The sequence below is a fragment of the Bufo bufo genome, chromosome 9, assembly GCF_905171765.1.
Source record: "Bufo bufo chromosome 9, aBufBuf1.1, whole genome shotgun sequence".
Taxonomy (NCBI): Eukaryota; Metazoa; Chordata; class Amphibia; order Anura; family Bufonidae; genus Bufo; species Bufo bufo.
In genome coordinates, this window is record NC_053397.1 from 124,608,730 (window position 1) to 124,629,361 (window position 20,632).

General features: G+C 46.0%; 1 protein-coding gene across 1 annotated transcript in view; it reads left to right on the forward strand.

Annotated features, from left to right (window-relative positions):
- OLFML2B (olfactomedin like 2B) overlaps window positions 1–20,632 on the forward strand; it is a 1,036,708-nt gene that overhangs the window by 978,292 nt on the left and 37,784 nt on the right. The gene's annotated exons all lie outside the window — the stretch shown is intronic.

The window sequence follows — 20,632 nt, forward strand, 5'->3', positions numbered from 1 at the left end:
CAGAGAAGAACTATGATATTGGCAATAGGAAACTATTAGCTATTAAACTAGCGTTTGAAGAATGGCGACACTTTTTAGAGGGGGCAATCCACCCCGTCACGGTGATTACGGACCACAAAAACCTTCTGTACCTCGAATCAGCTAAGCGTCTCACCCCTAGACAAGCTAGGTGGTCGCTATTTTTTACCAGGTTTAACTTTTTCATCACCTATCGTCCTGGGGCAAAAAATACCAAGGCAGATGCATTATCTCGTAGTTTCCCTGGAGGGGGTAATGTGGGTGATCCGGTACCCATTTTACAAAGAGGAGTGGTTGTCTCGGCTGTACACTCTGTTCTGGAGGGAAAGGTGTTAGAGGCCCAGGGGGACGCCCCGGTCTCTTGCCCCTTTAGAGAAAATGTTTGTACCGTTAAACCTGGGTCTCGAATTATTAAAGGAACATCATAATTCGGCACTGGCTGGGCACCCGGGTAGTAAAGCAACCTTGGAGCTATTGTCTCGTCGTTTTTGGTGGCCAAGGTTGCGTCAGGATGTAATGGATTTTGTGTCTACTTGTTCTTCTTGTGCACGTGCGAAAGTCTCTCATACACGTCCCGCAGGGTCTTTATTGCCACTTGTCATTCCCAATAGGCCATGGACACATCTGTCAATGGATTTCATCACTGACTTACCTTTGTCTGCGGGTAAAACAGTTATCCTGGTAGTAGTAGACAGCTTTAGCAAAATGGTACACTTTATTGCGTTACCCGCACTACCTAATGCTAAGACTCTTGCTCAGGTATTCATCAGTGAAATCGTGAAGCTTCACGGGGTCCCTTCCGAGGTTGTTTCGGATCGGGGAACCCAGTTTATTTCTACGTTTTGGAAAGCTTTTTGTTCCCGTTTGGGGGTACACTTGTCCTTTTCCTCAGCTTTCCATCCTCAGTCGAATGGACAGACTGAGCGTACCAACCAAAACCTTGAGACATATCTAAGGTGTTCTGTGTCTGAAAACCAAGAGGTGTGGTCATCATATTTACCGTTAGCCGAGTTTGCTATAAATAATCGCCGTCAGGAATCCACTGGCAAGTCACCATTTCTTGGTGCATATGGTTTTAATCCACAATTCTGTACTTTCAAAGAGGGGCGGTCTTCTGGGGTTCCCGAAGAGGAACGGTTTTCGTCATCTCTTTCATCTGTATGGCAGAAGGTGCAAGCTAACTTGAAAAATATGGGAGGTAAATATAAATGCATGGCTGATAAGAAACGGTCGCCAGGTCCGGACCTAGGAGTGAATGACTATGTGTGGTTATCTACTAGGAATATTAAGTTAAAGGTTCCCTCTTGGAAACTGGGTCCTAGGTTCATTGGTCCTTACAAAATAGTAGCCATCATTAACCCCGTGGCTTTTCGCCTGGAGCTACCTCAAACTTTTAAAATCCATAACATCTTCCATAAGTCGATACTCAAAAAGTATGTTCCACCTCTAGAACTGTCACCGCTGCCACCCCCTCCTGTTGTTGTTGATGGTAATCTACAGTTTCAAATATCCAAAATTGTTGATTCTCGTCGGGTCCGCCGCTCTCTTCAATATCTGGTGCATTGGAGGGGTTATGGTCCCGAGGAAAGAATGTGGGTCCCAGCGTCTGAGGTAAACGCCGACAGGTTAGTTCGGGCTTTTCATGCCTCTCATCCTGAGAGACCTAGTCCTGAGTGTCCGGAGGCCCCTCGTGGAAAGGGGGGTACTGTCACGAGGGTGTCAAGAGCCACGTCTGACTCCGTTATACCCGGGGTCAGGAAGTCGCAGCGGGTGGCTGCGCGCTCTATGTCTAAAGACAGTGCTGTTTCTTAATGGTAGCTTTCTGGGTTTGCCTTGCAATCCTTTTTGGCTCACTCAGGGATCCGTAGCTTCTCCTCCTCAGCTGTTTCTTGTCCAGCAATCCCAACCTCCTTATATTCCCATCTCCCACTTCTCTGATTGCCAGATATAGAGCTTCCTGCCTGGACTTCTATACTGACCCACTGGAGCTGTGTAGCTGTGATTCCTGGTTGTTGTTCCAGAGCGTTACCCTCCGGATCCCTGTTGCGCTTTTGTTGTCCGCTGTTGTCGCCCACCTGGGATTATATGTTTGTCTGTATTGTCTGTCCTCTCCTTGGTGTTTCCCTTTAGTGTTAGTGGTGCGGACTAGTGTTCCCACTGCCCTATTCACTACGTAGGGCTCATCTCAGGGAAAGCCAGGGTTTAGGCACGTGATCGGCGTACGGGTGAGAAACCCGTCTAGGGACGTCAGGGCAGTCAGGTGCCAGCTTCAAGGTGAGTTAGGGGTCACCACCTTTCCCTCTCCCTTAAACAGGGCCTTCCATTTCCCTCCCTTTGCGTCACGTATGTGATCGGCATGCCGGTCATGACACCATCAGAGGATGGATACATGTTCTCATTCTGTTTACGCCAAATTCGGACTCTACCATTTGAATGCCTCAACAGAAATCGAGACTCATCAGACCAGGCAACATTTTTCCAGTCTTCAACAGTCCAATTTTGGTGAGCTTGTGCAAATTGTAGCCTCTTTTTCCTATTTGTAGTGGAGATGAGTGGTACCCGGTGGGGTCTTCTGCTGTTGTAGCCTATCCGCCTCAAGGTTGTGAGTGTTGGGGCTTCACAAATGCTTTGCTGCATACCTCGGTTGTAACGAGTGGTTTTTTCAGTCAACGTTGCTCTTCTATCAACTTGAATCAGTCGGCCCATTCTCCTCTGATCTCTAGCATCCACAAGGCATTTTTACCCACAGGACTGCCGCATACTGGATGTTTTTCCCTTTTCACACCATTCTTTGTAAACCCTAGAAATGGTTGTGTGTGAAAATCCCAGTAACTGAGCAGCTTGTGAAATACTCAGACCGGCCCGTCTGGCACCAACAACCATGCCACGCTCAAAATTGCTTAAATCACCTTTCTTTCCCATTCTGACATTCAGTTTGGAGTTCAGGAGATTGTTTTGACCAGGACCACCCCCCTAAATGCATTGAAGCAACTGCCATTTGATTGGTTGACTAGATAATTGCATTAATGAGAAATAGAACAGGTGTTCCTAATAATTCTTTAGGTGAGTGTGTATATATATATATACACTGCGTGCAGAATTATTAGGCAAATGAGTATTTTGACCACATCATCCTCTTTATGCATGTTGTCTTACTCCAAGCTGTATAGGCTCGAAAGCCTACTACCAATTAAGCATATTAGGTGATGTGCATCTCTGTAATGAGAAGGGGTGTGGTCTAATGACATCAACACCCTATATTAGGTGTGCATAATTATTAGGCAACTTCCTTTCCTTTGGCAAAATGGGTCAAAAGAAGGACTTGACAGGCTCAGAAAAGTCAAAAATAGTGAGATATCTTGCAGAGGGATGCAGCACTCTTAAAATTGCAAAGCTTCTGAAGCGTGATCATCGAACAATCAAGCGTTTTATTCAAAATAGTCAACAGGGTCGCAAGAAGCGTGTGGAAAAACCAAGGCGCAAAATAACTGCCCATGAACTGAGAAAAGTCAAGCGTGCAGCTGCCAAGATGCCACTTGCCACCAGTTTGGCCATATTTCAGAGCTGCAACATCACTGGAGTGCCCAAAAGCACAAGGTGTGCAATACTCAGAGACATGGCCAAGGTAAGAAAGGCTGAAAGACGACCACCACTGAACAAGACACACAAGCTGAAACGTCAAGCCTGGGCCAAGAAATATCTCAAGACTGATTTTTCTAAGGTTTTATGGACTGATGAAATGAGAGTGAGTCTTGATGGGCCAGATGGATGGGCCCGTGGCTGGATTGGTAAAGGGCAGAGAGCTCCAGTCCGACTCAGACGCCAGCAAGGTGGAGGTGGAGTACTGGTTTGGGCTGGTATCATCAAAGATGAGCTTGTGGGGCCTTTTCGGGTTGAGGATGGAGTCAAGCTCAACTCCCAGTCCTACTGCCAGTTTCTGGAAGACACCTTCTTCAAGCAGTGGTACAGGAAGAAGTCTGCATCCTTCAAGAAAAACATGATTTTCATGCAGGACAATGCTCCATCACACGCGTCCAAGTACTCCACAGCGTGGCTGGCAAGAAAGGGTATAAAAGAAGAAAATCTAATGACATGGCCTCCTTGTTCACCTGATCTGAACCCCATTGAGAACCTGTGGTCCATCATCAAATGTGAGATTTACAAGGAGGGAAAACAGTACACCTCTCTGAACAGTGTCTGGGAGGCTGTGGCTGCTGCTGCACGCAATGTTGATGGTGAACAGATCAAAACACTGACAGAATCCATGGATGGCAGGCTTTGGAGTGTCCTTGCAAAGAAAGGTGACTATATTGGTCACTGATTTGTTTTTGTTTTGTTTTTGAATGTCAGAAATGTATATTTGTGAATGTTGAGATGTTATATTGGTTTCACTGGTAAAAATAAATAATTGAAATGGGTATATATTTGTTTTTTGTTAAGTTGCCTAATAATTATGCACAGTAATAGTCACCTGCACACACAGATATCCCCCTAAAATAGCTAAAACTAAAAACAAACTAAAAACTACTTCCAAAAATATTCAGCTTTGATATTAATGAGTTTTTTGGGTTCATTGAGAACATGGATGTTGTTCAATAATAAAATTAATCCTCAAAAATACAACTTGCCTAATAATTCTGCACTCCCTGTATATATATATATATATATATATATATATATATATATATATACAGTTGCAAGAAAAAGTATGTGAACCCTTTGGAATGATATGGATATCGGCACAAATTGGTCATAAAATGTGATTTGATCTTCATCTAAGTCACAACAATAGACAATCACAGTCTGCTTAAATTAATAACACACAAAGAATTAAATGTTACCATGTTTTTATTGAACACACCATGTAAACATTCACAGTGCAGGTGGAAAAAGTATGTGAACCCTTGGATTTAATAACTGGTTGAAACCTCCTTTGGCAGCAATAACTTCAACCAAACGTTTCCTGTAGTTGCAGATCAGACGTGCACAACGGTCAGGAGTAATTCTTGACCATTCCTCTTTACAGAACTGTTTCAGTTCAGCAATATTCTTGGGATGTCTGGTGTGAATCGCTTTCTTGAGGTCATGCCACAGCATCTCAATCGGGTTGAGGTCAGGAATCTGACTGGGCCACTCCAGAAGGCGTATTCTTTTCTGTTTAAGCCATTCTGTTGTTGATTTACTTCTATGCTTTGGGTCGTTGTCCTGTTGCAACACCCATCTTCTGTTGAGCTTCAGCTGGTGGACATATGGCCTTAAGTTCTCCTACAAAATGTCTTGATAAACTTGGGAATTCATTTTTCCTTCGATGATAGCAATCCGTCCAGGCTCTGACACAGCAAAGCAGCCCCAAACCATGATGCCCCCACCACCATACTCTACAGTTGGGATGAGGTTTTGATGTTGGTGTGCTGTGCCTCTTTTTCTCCACACATAGTGTTGTGTGTTTCTTCCAAACAACTCAACTTCGGTTTCATCTGTCCACAGAATATTTTTCCAGTACTGCTGTGGAACATCCAGGTGCTCTTGTGCAAACTGTAAATGTGCAGCAATGTTTTTTTTGGACAGCAGTGGCTTCCTCTGTGGTATCCTCCCATGAAATCCATTCTTGTTTGGTGTTTTACGTATTGTAGATTTGCTAACAGGGATGTTAGTATATGCCAGAGACTTTTGTAAGTCTTTAGCTGACACTCTAGGATTCTTCTTCACCTCATTGAGCAGTCTGCGCTGTGCTCTGGCAGTCATCTTTACAGGACGGCCACTCCTAGGGAGAGTAGCAGCAGTGATGAACTTTCTCCATTTATAGACAATTTGTCTTACCGTGGACTTATGAACAGCAAGGCTTTTGGAGATACTTTTATAACTCTTTCCAGCTTTATGCAAGTCAACAATTCTTAATCATAGATCTTCTGAGAGCTCTTTTGTGCGAGGCATCATTCACATCAGGCAATGCTTCTTGTAAAAAGCAAACCCAGAACTGGTGTGTGTGTTTTTTATAGGGCTGGGCAGCTGTAACCAACACCTCCAATCTCATCTCATTGATTGGACTCCAGTTGGCTGACACCTCACTCCAATTAGCTCTTGGAGATGTCATTAGTCTAGGGGTTCACATACTTTTTCCACCTGCACTGTGAATGTTTACATGGTGTTTTCAATAAAAACATGGTAACATTAAATTCTTTGTGTGTTATTAGTTTAAGCAGACTGTGATTGTATATTGTTGTGACTTAGATGAAGATCAGATCACATTTTATGACCAATTTGTGCAGAAATCCATATCATTCCAAAGGGTTCACATACTTTTTCTTGCAACTGTATATACAGTACAGACCAAAAGTTTGGACACACCTTCTCATTCAAAGAGTTTTCTTTATTTTCATGACTATGAAGGCATCAAAACTATGAATTAACACATGTGGAATTATATACATAACAAACAAGTGGGAAACAATGTCATATTCTAGGTTCTTCAAAGTAGCCACCTTTTGCTTGGATTACTGCTTTGCACACTCTTGGCTTTCTCTTGATGAGCTTCACGAGGTAGTCCCCTGAAATGGTCTTCCAACAGTCTTGAAGGAGTTCCCAGAGATGCTTAGCACTTGTTGGCCCTTTTGCCTTCACTCTGCGGTCCAGCACACCCCAAACCATCTCGATTGGGTTCAGGTCCGGTGACTGTGGAGGCCAGGTCATCTGGCGCAGCACCCCATCACTCTCCTTCATGGTCAAAGAGCCCTTACTTTCAAAGTTTTCCCAATTTTTCAGCTGACTGACTGACCTTCATTTCTTAAACTAATGATGGCCACTTGTTTTTCTTTACTTAGCTGCTTTTTTCTTGCCATAATACAAATTCTAACAGTCTATTCAGTAGGACTATCAGCTGTGTATCCACCTGACTTCTCCTCAACGCAACTGATGGTCCCAACCCCATTTATAAGGCATGAAATCCCACTTATTAAACCTGACAGGGCACACCTGTGAAGTGAAAACCATTTCAGGGGACTACCTCTTGAAGTTTATCAAGAGAATGCCAAGAGTGTGCAAAGCAGTATTCCAAGCAAAAGGTGGCTACTTTGAAGAGCCTAGAATATGACATATTTTCAGTTGTTTCACACTTGTTTGTTATGTATATAATTCCACATGTGTTAATTCATAGTTTTGATGCCTTCAGTGTGAATCTACATGAAAATTAAGAAAACTCTTTGAATGAGAAGGTGTGTCCAAACTTTTGGTCTGTACTATATATATATATATATATATATATATATATATGTGTGTGTGTGTGTGTGTGTGTGTGTGTATGTAGCTGAATTTCAGAAGTCTTTTAGGAGTTTAGATAATAAAATTCATTGGATTATAAATAAAATGTATAAAAAAATATTTCAACGTGTATCTATAATATATAATCTAATAAAATCATGTTTACAAAATGTTTCTTGAGTCTGTCGTCATCATGTTGTGAATGATTATTTGTGGTAGTTATAAGTTGTTATAGTGGATTTATTGGTTGTTTATAATGTGTATGAATATACACACGTATATGTATATAGACATACACATTCTACACACATCCCAATTGGTGGTGACCGCTTGTAGATGTGTTGGTGGTGGGATACGGGCTCGTCTATATACAGTACATATATATTACAGAAGGAGGTGACGATTATTAGTTGCAGTCAAGTTTACCTGTGTATATGGATAGGTGGACAATATCCCAAGTGCTAGTATCAACTTATGAAAGAGAGTGCATGTGGAGAAAAATTGCATTGTAATTTTGATATCTGTATTATCTTACGGAGGGGCAAATAGTAACAAAAGGGGCTGGTTTACCTGGAATTTAAAAATGATGATGTCCTCAGTGCAGACAGCGCGTTTTTCTCAGCGTGTGTGAGAGAAAAAGGCACGCTAAATAAGAGGTTGGGGGGAGGAGGTAGCTTAGATTGACAGTATAGATGGAGCGGCTGTGTGCTGGATGAGCACTGTGTGAAGCGTGGGGAGGACATACAGCGCTCGCAGGGAGACTACTGGGTCGCTGGTGATGAGCGCAATGTCAGCGCGGGGAGAGGTTAAAGCGCTTCCGACCGCTGATGCCTGATGTGAGGAAACGATGTGTATATGTAGGTGTATAAGAGGATTGGTTATATATGGATGGTAACTCATGTTAAAAGTGGATGATGATGATAAATAATGATTATTACATGAATTGAATAAATAAATGAATAGATAAAGAGAATGCATGAGGATAGATGATGGATCATGTGGGCGTTTAATATCACCCCCTCTACCTGCATGTATATGTATATAGATGCGCCCGTATCCCACCACCAACACATCTACAAATAATATAAACAACCAATAAATCCACTATAACAACTTATAACCACCACAAATGATCATTCACAACATGATGACGACAGACTAAACATTTTGTAAACATGATTTTTTTAGATTATATATTATATATACTTTTTCACAATTTATTATCTAGACTCCTAAAAGACTTCTCCCCAAAAATTCTGCTACATACACACACACACACATATACATATATACAGTATATAAATAAATAAATTAATAAAAAAAATGGAAAATGAAGACGCAGCACACTAGCGGTCGGGTGCAAAATCAGGCCAATATGAACCGGCACCAGGGTCCCATTCAGTGGAGAAAACACAAAAAGCCAGCAGCACTCCAATGTAATCAAAAAATCAACGTGGTTTATTCACCCAGTGTCGAATAGCAGCGACGTTTCAACCGCTTTTTGCGGTCTTTCTCAAGCTATGAGAAAGACCGCAACAAGCGGTTGAAATGTCGCTGCTATTCGACACTGGGTGAATAAACCACGTTGATCCTTTGATTACATTGGAGTGCTACTGGCTTTTTGCATTTTCTCTCTCTCTCTCTAAATATATATATATATATATATATATATATATATTGGGACATGGACACAATTCTAACATTTTTGGCTCTATACACCACCACAATGGATTTGAAATTAAACATGTGCTTTAACTGAAGACTGTCAGCTTTAATTTGAGGGTATTTACATACAAATCAGCTGAATGGTGTAGGAATTACAACAGTTTGCATATGTGCCTCCCACTTGTTAAGGAACCAAAAGTAATGGGACAGAATAATAATCATAAATCAAACGTTCACTTTTTAATACTTGGTTGCAAATCCTTTGCAGTCAATTACAGCCTGAAGTCTGGAATGCATAGACATCACCAGACGCTGGGTTTCATCCCCGGTGATGTTCTGCCAGGCCTCTACTGCAACGGTCTTCAGTTCCTGCTTGTTCTTGGGGCATTTTCCCTTCAGTTTTATCTTCAGCAAGTTAAATGCATGCTCAATCGGATTCAGGTCAGGTGATTGACTTGGCCATTGCATAACATTCCACTTCTTTCCCTTAAAAAACTCTTTGGTTGCTTTTGCAGTATGCTTTGGGTCATTGTCAATCTGCACTGTGAAGCACAGTCCAATGAGTTCTGAATAGAGTTGAGCGAACACCTGGATGTTCGGGTTCGAGAAGTTCGGCCGAACTTCCCGGAAATGTTCGGGTTCGGGATCCGAACCCGACCCGAACTTCGTCCCGAACCCGAACCCCATTGAAGTCAATGGGGACCCGAACTTTTCGGCACTAAAAAGGCTGTAAAACAGCCCAGGAAAGAGCTAGAGGGCTGCAAAAGGCAGCAACATGTAGGTAAATCCCCTGCAAACAAATGTGGATAGGGAAATGAATTAAAATAAAAATAAAATAAAAAAAATTAACCAATATCAATTGGACAGAGGTCCCATAGCAGAGATCGGGCTTCACGTCAGCAGAGAATCAGTCTCTTCATGCCATAGCAGAGAATCTGGCTACATGTCAGCAGAGAATCAGTCTCTTCATGTCATAGCAGAGAATCTGGCTTCATGTCAGCAGAGAATCAGTCTTCATGTCATAGCAGAGAATCAGGCTTCACGTCACCACCACTGGAACAGGCCACTGTCACATATTTAGGCCCAGGCACCCAGGCAGAGGAGAGAGGTCCCATAACAGAGATTCAGGCTTCATGTCAGCAGAGAATCAGTCTTCATGTCATAGCAGAGAATCAGGCTTAACGTCACCCACCACTGGAACAGGCCACTGTCACATATTTAGGCCCAGGCACCCAGGCAGAGGAGAGAGGTCCCGTAACATAGATTCAGGCTTCATGTCAGCACAGAATCAGTCTTCATGTCATAGCAGAGAATCAGGCTTCACGTCACCCACCACTGGAACAGGCCACTGTCACATATTTAGGCCCCGGCACCCAGATAGAGGAGAGAAGTCCCATAACAGAGATTCAGGCTTCATGTCAGCAGAGAATCAGTCTTCATGTCATAGCAGAGAATCAGGCTTCACGTCACCCACCACTGGAACAGGCCACTGTCACATATTTAGGCCCAGGCACCCAGGCAGAGGAGAGAGGTCCCATAACAGAGATTCAGGCTTCATGTCAGCAGAGAATCAGTCTTCATGTCATAGCAGAGAATCAGGCTTCACGTCACCCACCACTGGAACAGGCCACTGTCACATATTTAGGCCCATGTACCCAGGCAGAGGAGAGAGGTCCCATAACAGAGATTCAGGCTTCATGTCAGCAGAGAATCAGTCTTCATGTCATAGCAGAGAATCAGGCTTAACGTCACCCACCACTGGAACAGGCCACTGTCACATATTTAGGCCCAGGCACCCAGGCAGAGGAGAGAGGTTCCGTAACAGAGAATCTGGCTTCATGTCAGCACAGAATCAGTCTTCATGTCATAGCAGAGAATCAGGCTTCACGTCACCCACCACTGGAACAGGCCACTGTCACATATTTAGGGCCCGGCACCCAGACAGAGGAGAGAGGTCCCGTAACAGAGAATCTGGCTTCATGTCAGCAGAGAATCAGTCTTCATGTCATAGCAGAGAATCAGGCTTCACGTCACCCACCACTGGAACAGACCACTGTCACATATTTAGGCCCAGGCACCCAGGCAGAGGAGAGAGGTCCCGTAACAGAGAATCTGGCTTCATGTCAGCACAGAATCAGTCTTCATGTCATAGCAGAGAATCAGGCTTCACGTCACCCACCACTGGAACAGGCCACTGTCACATATTTAGGCCCAGGCACCCAGACAGAGGAGAGAGGTCCCGTAACAGAGAATCTGGCTTCATGTCAGCACAGAATCAGCCTTCATGTCATAGCAGAGAATCAGGCTTCACGTCACCCACCACTGGAACAGGCCACTGTCACATATTTAGGCCCAGGCACCCAGACAGAGGAGAGGTTCATTCAACTTTTGGTTGCCCCGCAATATAATGGTAAAATGAAAATAAAAATAGGATTGAATGAGGAAGTGCCCTGGAGTACAATAATATATTGTTAAGGGGAGGTAGTTAATGTCTAATCTGCACAAGGGATGGACAGGTCCTGTGGGATCCATGCCTGGTTCATTTTTATGAACGTCAGCTTGTCCACATTGGCTGTAGACAGGCGGCTGCGTTTGTCTGTAATGACGCCCCCTGCCATGCTGAATACACGTTCAGACAAAACGCTGGCCGCCGGGCAGGCCAGCACCTCCAAGGCATAAAAGGCTAGCTCTGGCCATGTGGACAATTTGGAGACCCAGAAGTTGAATGGGGCCGAACCATCAGTCAGTACGTGGGGGGGTGTGCACAGGTACTGTTCCACCATGTTAGTGAAATGTTGCCTCCTGCTAACACGTTCCGTATCAGGTGGTGGTGCAGTTAGCTGTGGTGTGGTGACAAAACTTTTCCACATCTCTGCCATGCTAACCCTGCCCTCAGAGGAGCTGGCCGTGACACAGCTGCGTTGGCGACCTCTTGCTCCTCCTCTGCCTTCGCCTTGGGCTTCCACTGGTTCCCCTGTGACATTTGGGAATGCTCTCAGTAGCGCGTCTACCAACATGCGCTTGTACTCGCGCATCTTCCTATCACGCTCCAGTGTAGGAAGTAAGGTGGGCACATTGTCTTTGTACCGGGGATCCAGCAGGGTGGCAACCCAGTAGTCCGCACACATTAAAATGTGGGCAACTCTGCTGTCGTTGCGCAGGCACTGCAGCATGTAGTCGCTCATGTGTGCCAGGCTGCCCAGAGGTAAGGACAAGCTGTCCTCTGTGGGAGGCGTATCGTCATCGTCCTGTGTTTCCCCCAGCCACGCACCAGTGATGGGCCCGAGCTGCTTTGGGTGCCACCCCGCTGTGAACATGCTTCATCCTCATCCTCCTCCACCTCCTCCTCATCCTCGTCCTCCTCGTCCTCCAGTAGTGGGCCCTGTCTGGCCACATTTGTACCTGGCCTCTGGTGTTGCAAAAACCTACCTCTGAGTCACTTCGAAGAGACTGGCCTGAAAGTGCTAAAAATGACCCCTCTTCCCCCTTTTCCTCCTGGGCCACCTCCTCTTCCATCATCGCCCTAAGTGTTTTCTCAAGGAGACATAGAAGTGGTATTGTAACGCTGATAACGGCGTCATCGCCACTGGCCATGTTGGTGGAGTACTCGAAACAGCGCAACAGGGCACACAGGTCTCGCATGGAGGCCCAGTCATTGGTGGTGAAGTGGTGCTGTTCCGCAGTGCGACTGACCCGTGCGTGCTGCAGCTGAAACTCCACTATGGCCTGCTGCTGCTCGCACAGTCTGTCCAGCATGTGCAAGGTGGAGTTCCACCTGGTGGGCACATCGCATATGAGGCGGTGAGCGGGAAGGCCGAAGTTACGCTGTAGTGCAGACAGGCGTGCAGCAGCAGGGTGTGAACGCCGGAAGCGCGAACAGACGGCCGCACTTTATGCAGCAGCTCTGACATGTCGGGGTAGTTGCGAATGAACTTCTGCACACCAAATTCAGCACATGCGCCAGGCAAGGGATGTGCGTCAAACCGGCTAGTCCCAGAGCTGCAACGAGATTTCGCCCATTATCGCACACCACCAGGCCGGGCTTGAGGCTCACCGGCAGCAACCACTCGTCGGTCTGTTGTTCTATACCCCGCCACAACTCCTGTGCGGTATGGGGCCTGTCCCCCAAACATATGAGTTTCAGAACGGCCTGCTGACGTTTACCCCGGGCTGTGCTGAAGTTGGTGGTGAAGGTGTGTGGCTGACTGGATGAGCAGGTGGAAGAAGAGGAGGAGGAAGCTGAGTAGGAGGAGGAGGAGACAGGAGGCAAAGAATGTTGCCCTGCGATCCTTGGCGGCGGAAGGACGTGCGCCAAACAGCTCTCCGCCTGGGGCCCAGCCGCCACTACATTTATCCAGTGTGCAGTTAGGGAGATATAGCGTCCCTGGCCGTGCTTACTGGTCCACGTATCTGTGGTTAGGTGGACCTTGCCACAGATGGCGTTGCGCAGTGCACACTTGATTTTATCGGACACTTGGTTGTGCAGGGAAGGCACGGCTCTCTTGGAGAAGTAGTGTCGGCTGGGTACAACATACTGTGGGACAGCAAGCGACATGAGCTGTTTGAAGCTGTCTGTGTCCACCAGCCTAAATGACAGCATTTCATAGGCCAGTAGTTTAGAAATGCTGGCATTCAGGGCCAGGGATCGAGGGTGGCTAGGTGGGAATTTACGCTTTCTCTCAAATGTTTGTGAGATGGAGAGCTGAACGCTGCCGTGTGACATGGTTGAGATGCTTGGTGATGCAGGTGGTGGTGTTGGTGGTACATCCCATGTTTGCTGGGCGGCAGGTGCCAACGTTCCTCCAGAGTCTGAGGAAGAGGCCGAGGCTGCAGCAGCAGAAGAGGCCGGGGGCGGCAGCAGCAGAAGAGGTAGCAGGGGAGCCTGAGTGACTTCCTTGTTTTTAAGGTGTTTACTCCACTGCAGTTCATGCTTTGCATGCAGGTGCCTGGTCATGCAGGTTGTGCTAAGGTTCAGAACGTTAATGCCTCGCTTCAGGCTCTGATGGCACAGCGTGCAAACCACTCGGGTCTTGTCGTCAGCACATTGTTTGAAGAAGTGCCATGCCAGGGAACTCCTTGAAGCTGCCTTTGGGGTGCTCGGTCCCAGATGGCGGCGGTCAGTAGCAGGCGGAGTCTCTTGGCGGCGGGGTGTTATGATTTTGCCCACTGCTGCCTCTTTTGCTACGCTGTTGGCTCGGTCTCACACTGCCTCTTCCTCCAAACTCTGAAAGTCAGTGGCACGACCTTCATTCCATGTGGGGTCTAGGACCTCATCGTCCCTGCATCGTCTTCCACCCAGTCTTCCTCCCTGACCTCCTGTTCAGTCTGCACACTGCAGAAAGACGCAGCAGTTGGCACCTGTGTTTCGTCATCATCAGAGACGTGCTGAGGTGGTATTCCCATGTCCTCATCATCAGGAAACATAAGTGGTTGTGCGTTAGTGCATTCTATCTCTTCCACCCCTGGGGAAGGGCTAGGTGGATGCCCTTGGAAACCCTGGCAGCAGAGTCTTCAAAGAGCATAAGAGACTGCTGCATAACTTGAGGCTCAGACAGTTTCCCTGATATGCATGGGGGTGATGTGACAGACTGATGGGCTTGGTTTTCATGCGCCATCTGTGCGCTTTCTGCAGAAGACTGGGTGGGAGATAATGTGAACGTGCTGGATGCACTGTCGGCCCCCCAATTAACTAATGCCTGTACCTGCTCAGGCCTTACCATCCTTAGAACGGCATTGGGCCCCACCAAATATCGCTGTAAATTCTGCTGGCTACTGGGACCTGAGGTAGTTGGTTCACTAGGACGTGTGGCTGTGGCAGAACGGCCACATCCTCTCCCAGCACCAGAGGGTCCACTAACACCACCACGACCATGTCCACGTCCGCGTCCGCATCCCTTTTTAGATGTTTTCCGCATTGTTCCCGTTCACCACAATTTTGAAAATGGCAAATTTGGGAATAGTTTTTCAACCCAGAACAAAAACTGTGCTTTTACGGTCACTACAAATAATTTGACCAGCTAAAACAGTACAGATTTGGTTGAATAGAAATGTGAGGCTTATTTTTTTCGCGCTGTGTGACATATATACTATTAATCACAGAATTAGACTTGTATCTGCACGGTAGCGTGTGTGTTAAGTTTTCAGAATGACACTATCAGCACCTTGAATCTAAGATATCCTTTTTGGGATAGATTTAAAGTAGGCCTGATATAGCAGAAACTACTTATTTTGAGAATGGCAAATTTGGGAATAGTTTTTCAACCCAGAACAAAAACTGTGCTTTACGGTCACTACAAATAATTTGACCAGCTAAAACAGTACAGATTTGGTTGAATAGAAATGTGAGGCCTATTTTTTACGCGCTGTGTGACAGATATACCTTTAATCACAGAATTATACTTGTATCTGCACGGTAGCGTGTGTGTTAAGTTTTCAGAATGACACTATCAGCACCTTGAATCTAAGATATCCTTTTGGATAGATTTAAAGTAGGCCTGATATAGCAGAAACTACTAATTTTGAGAATGGCAAATTTGGGAATTGTTTTTCAACCCAGAACAAAAACTGTGCTTTTACGGTCACTAATATAACTTGACAGCTAAAACTGTACTGATTTGGAGGAATAGAAATGTCAGGCCTATTTTTTACGCGCTGTGTGACAGATATACCTTTAAATCACAGAATTAGACTTGTATCTGCACGGTAGCGTGTGTGTTAAGTTTTCAGAATGACACTATCAGCACCTTGAATCTAAGATATCCTTTTGGGATAGATTTTAAAGTAGGCCTGATATAGGCAGAAACTACTTATTTTGAGAATGGCAAATTTGGGAATAGTTTTTTCAACCCAGAACAAAAACTGTGCTTTTACGGTCACTACAAATAATTTGACCAGCTAAAACAGTACATATTTGGTTGAATAGAAATGTGAGGCCCTATTTTTTACGCGCTGTGTGACAGATATACCTTTAATCACAGAATTATACTTGTATCTGCACGGTAGCGTGTGTGTTAAGTTTTTCAGAATGACACTATCAGCACCTTGAATCTAAGATATCCTTTTTGGGATAGATTTAAAGTAGGCCTGATATAGCAGAAACTACTAATTTGAGAATGGCAAATTTGGGAATAGTTTTTCAACCCAGAACAAAAAGTGTGCTTTTGCGGTCACTACAAATAACTTGACCAGCTAAAACAGTACTGATTTGGAGGAATATAAATGTCAGGTCTATTTTTTAGGCGCTGGGTGACAGGCTCAACTTGCCCCTGATGTAGTATATGGCCAAAAAATAACCACACTATTGATGGTTAAATGCACTTGGGTGACACAGGCTCAGCATGCACCTGATGTAGTATATGGCCAAAAATTAACCACACTGTTGATGGTTAAATGCACTACGGTGACACAGGCTCAGCCTGCAGCTGATGTAGGATATAGCAAAAAATAACCACACTATTGATGGTTAAATGCACTTGGTGGTAGCTTGTGCTGGCGCACCACAAGCCACAAAATGGCGCCGATCACCCCAGAAAAATGTGATATAAAAACGCTCTGGGCAGCCTAAAAAAAGTGAGCAATTCAATATTAGCACTTCAATGATCCACAGCTGGAGATCGATCACTGAATTAAGTCTTTTGGAGGAGTTAATCTGCCTAATCTCGCCCTGCAGCGCTACGTGACCCAAGCTTATATAGAGGCTGGGTCACATGCTGCACTGGCCAATCACAGCCATGCCAATAGTAGGCAAGGCTGTGATGGCCTCTTGGGGCAAGTAGTATGACGCTTGTTGATTGGCTGCTTTGCAGCCTTTCAAAAAGCGCCAAGAAAGCGCCGAAACACCGAACCCGAACCCCGGACTTTTACGAAAATGTTCGGGTTCGGGTCCGTTTAACGGACACCCCAAAATTCGGTAACGAACCCGAACTATACAGTTCGGGTTCGCTCATCCCTAGTTCTGAAGCATTTGGGCTGAATATGAGCAGATAATATTGCCCGAAACACTTCAGAATTTCATCCTGCTGCTTTTGTCAGCAGTCACATCATCAATAAATACAAGAGAACCAGTTCCATTGGCAGCCATACATGCCCACGCCATGACACTACCACCACCATGCTTCACTGATGAGGTGGTATGCTTAGGATCATGAGCAGTTCCTTTCCTTCTCCATACTCTTCTCTTCCCATCACTCTGGTACAAGTTGATCTTGGTCTCATCTGTCCATAGGATGTTGTTCCAGAACTGTGAAGGCTTTTTTAGATGTCGTTTGGCAAACTCCAATCTGGCCTTCCTGTTTTTGAGGCTCACCAATGGTTAACATCTTGTGGTGAACCCTCTGTATTCACTCTGGTGAAGTCTTCTCTTGATTGTTGACTTTGACACACATACACCTACCTCCTGGAGAGTGTTCTTGATCTGGCCAACTGTTCTGAAGGGTGTTTTCTTCACCAGGGAAAGAATTCCTTCGGTCATCCACCACAGTTGTTTTCCGTGGTCTTCCGGGTCTTTTTGGTGTTGCTGAGCTCACCAATGCGTTCCTTCTTTTTAAGAATGTTCCAAACAGTTGTTTTGGCCACGCCTAATGTTTTTTCTATCTCTCTGATGGGTTTGTTTTGTTTTTTCAGCCTAATGATGTCTCGGCCACGGCTATGGTCGTGACTCCTCAACCGCATGCGGTTGCCTGCGGTTTGGTTTTGGTCTTCAATCACAGCTGAGGGCCTGCTGGTTTGTGGCCTCACCTGTGGTTGCCCGCGGCAACTAGTTGTATGGTGTTAGTTTCAGCAGAGCAGCCTGAGCGGTGCTGGGCAGCTTGCTGCATTGCATGCGGTTGCACCTAACAACACTCATGTTGGGTGTTGTGTTTGTTTGTCTGTTGTGCACTGTGTTTTGTGTGTGTGTGCACTAGGACTCTTCCCTTCACTGTGGCTGCCCGTGGCAACGTTTGGTTGGATGTGTACATGTGGTGGCAGTGTCCCGGCCTGCGGGCTGACTCCCAGGACATGGTAGCCACCCATGTCGTTGCCTGCGGCAACAGCCACAGTGTGATCTTGGTTTGGTCACTTCCCCTTTAAGTGGTGTTTTCCCTTCCCTGGTGTGTGGAATGGTTAACTCCCTTTCTGTGTGTGTGAGACCCTGGGTGTGTTTGGTGTGGGTGTGGCCTCTTAGGCCTATAAAGCCTCAGTGTTTGGCATGTCTCAGTGGGTTGCTTCAGCCAGTGTAGCTGGAGCAGCCTCCTGTGTATATCATCTGCCAGTGGGGGCCACCCTTGTGGTCATAGGTTTATCTGTGAAGTATTAGTTATGTTTGCATGATGTTCAGTTGATGTTTCCTTTGTTTCCTATTTAGTGCAAACTATGGATGTCCTGGTTACCTGTGTGTTATGTGTGCTATGTCCCTTTGTGTTCTGTGGACATGAGTAGTGCATGCATGGGTTCCAGTCAGCGTGGCTGTGACAGGTATGTGTGGTACTTGTTTAGTTCCCCTGTCATATCTGTATGTTGTATGTGTTCCCCCATTCCTTGCAGCTTGGCCAGTGAGACCCCTGTTCTCCGTGTTCAGAAGGAACAGGCCGTCTTACCCTGCTCCTAGGTTAGGGCCCTCCTACCTCAAGGTTGGCTCATGTAGCTAGGAGTCAGGGTCAGGTTAGGGATGCGTTTAGGAGGTGACCTGCTCCCTAATCCAGTCGTCCTGACCGAGCCGCCTTACATCTTCGGGCATCGCACGGCTGAGGATTTTCCCCATCCTCAGCCGTGACAAATGATGGCTTGCTTCACTGATAGTGACAGCTGTTTGGATCTCATCTTGAGAGTTGACAGCCACAGTTTCCAAATGCAAATAGCACACTTGAAATGAACTCTGGACCTTTTATCTGCTCATTGTAATTGGGATAATGAGGGAATAACACATTTTCCTCAGAATTTCAGAGAGAAATGCACTGTAACCAGCATGTACAACATTTGCTGCCTTCCTTCCTTAAATAAGGGTGCCAGCTGTTTTTCAAAGAATGAATGACCTCACTCATTGAACTCCACATTGCTATTATTTTGAACATGCCCCTTTTAATAAGTGATTTAATTACACAGAATCAGCAGCATACATGTCATGACTGTTGGGTCTGTTGAGTTTCTATTACTCTATTTCGCCTGCTAGTAAATTATTTGCCATGTAGAAATATCATTTCTACAAAAAACTGTGATTGATCAGGTTAGTGATGTCCGACTGCTATTATTTTGAACACAACTGTATGCACACGACCCCGATTTTTCGTCCAGTATACTCGTCGGGCCGCACCTGGGTAGCTCTTACCTGGGACACCAGACTCCCTGAGTCTAACAAAGCCACTGCCAGAGTGTCCTCCCACTTCTACCTGGCACAGGTGGTTATTGTCTATAGTCCTGGATACCTGATGTACATAGCTTCCTGGCGTACAACCCGTTGCGGTATCCATAGTTAGTCTCCATGGGTTCTCCCCGATGGGGACAGTCAGGCCCTTACGTGGCCAGGCTTCTGACACCGCCAGCATACTATCGGAGCCGGGTCTACAGGGGGGTACACCCCAGGCGGGCTTGGTTGGCACAAGTCTCTGAGTATGGGATGGAGATTGCTGGGATTTGGCTGCCCCTTCCCAAACGAACCCCCTTTCAAATTTCTGGTAGCCTCATAGCGTTCCACCAGGTTCACCATCTTAAGGGCATTACCAGGAGACACCTGGCCGATCCAGTGCTGGAGGGGGTACGGAAAAGCCCTCCAGAACACATCAGCCAACAGGCGGTCAAACATAGCAGTGGGACTCAGCACGTCAGGTTGCAGCCATTTTTACCACAGGTGTAATAGGGTATAATACTTGTGCCTCGCGGTCTCCGCCGGGTTAAACTCCACTGATGACCTGTTGGGCCCGGACTAATCATTCACACCTAATCTCGCCAGGATCTCACCCTTTACTTGTTGGGGTAATCAGCCGCTTGATCATTCGGTAGGTCAAAATACACCTGCTGGGGTCCAGACGCCAGGAACAGAGCGACAACCTCAGCCCATTGCTCCCGGGATAGCTTCTCTCTAACGACTACCTTCTCGAAGATCGCCAGAATAGGTCTCAACGTCGTCTGCGGGAGTCATCTTGGGGATCGACGCACGGACCGCTTTCCAGGCATCGTGGACGCTCTGGAATGCTGCTGCTGCTTGTAAAGCCATCACATGTTGTAACAGCAGCTGGTTTGTTTCCTGCTGTTTCTTATTGGCCTCCTGCTGTTGCAGGTTAGCTTTCACGAGGGCTTTCATGACAGCTTCCATTTTGTTGAGGGACACGGGTTGTAATCTCGCTGGTTTGATGTAAGACATACAACCGTGCCCGGAAAAACAAAAATATTTCGGCCCTCACTCCAGCCTTACTGCAATGCCTGGAGATTCGCTCTGGTAGTTGTGATAAGCGGGTGCAGTACAGAGGCAAAGTATATGTTCGTAATTCAAAGTCCGTGTTTATTCACACATAAGTTCAAACAAAAAACACTCTTTGCAAGGTTGGTGTTTGTTCACACCAAGTAGAAAGTTCGTGCATAACAAAAAAAGTCACCTTGTCGACGGTTCTGCCTCCAGCAGTCAAAATGCAGGCTTTGGGTGGCCTGCTCTCCCAACACACAGGTCTTAGCTTTTCAGCCCAGCACAGGGCTCAGTTCCCACACCAGCGATTGCCAGAGC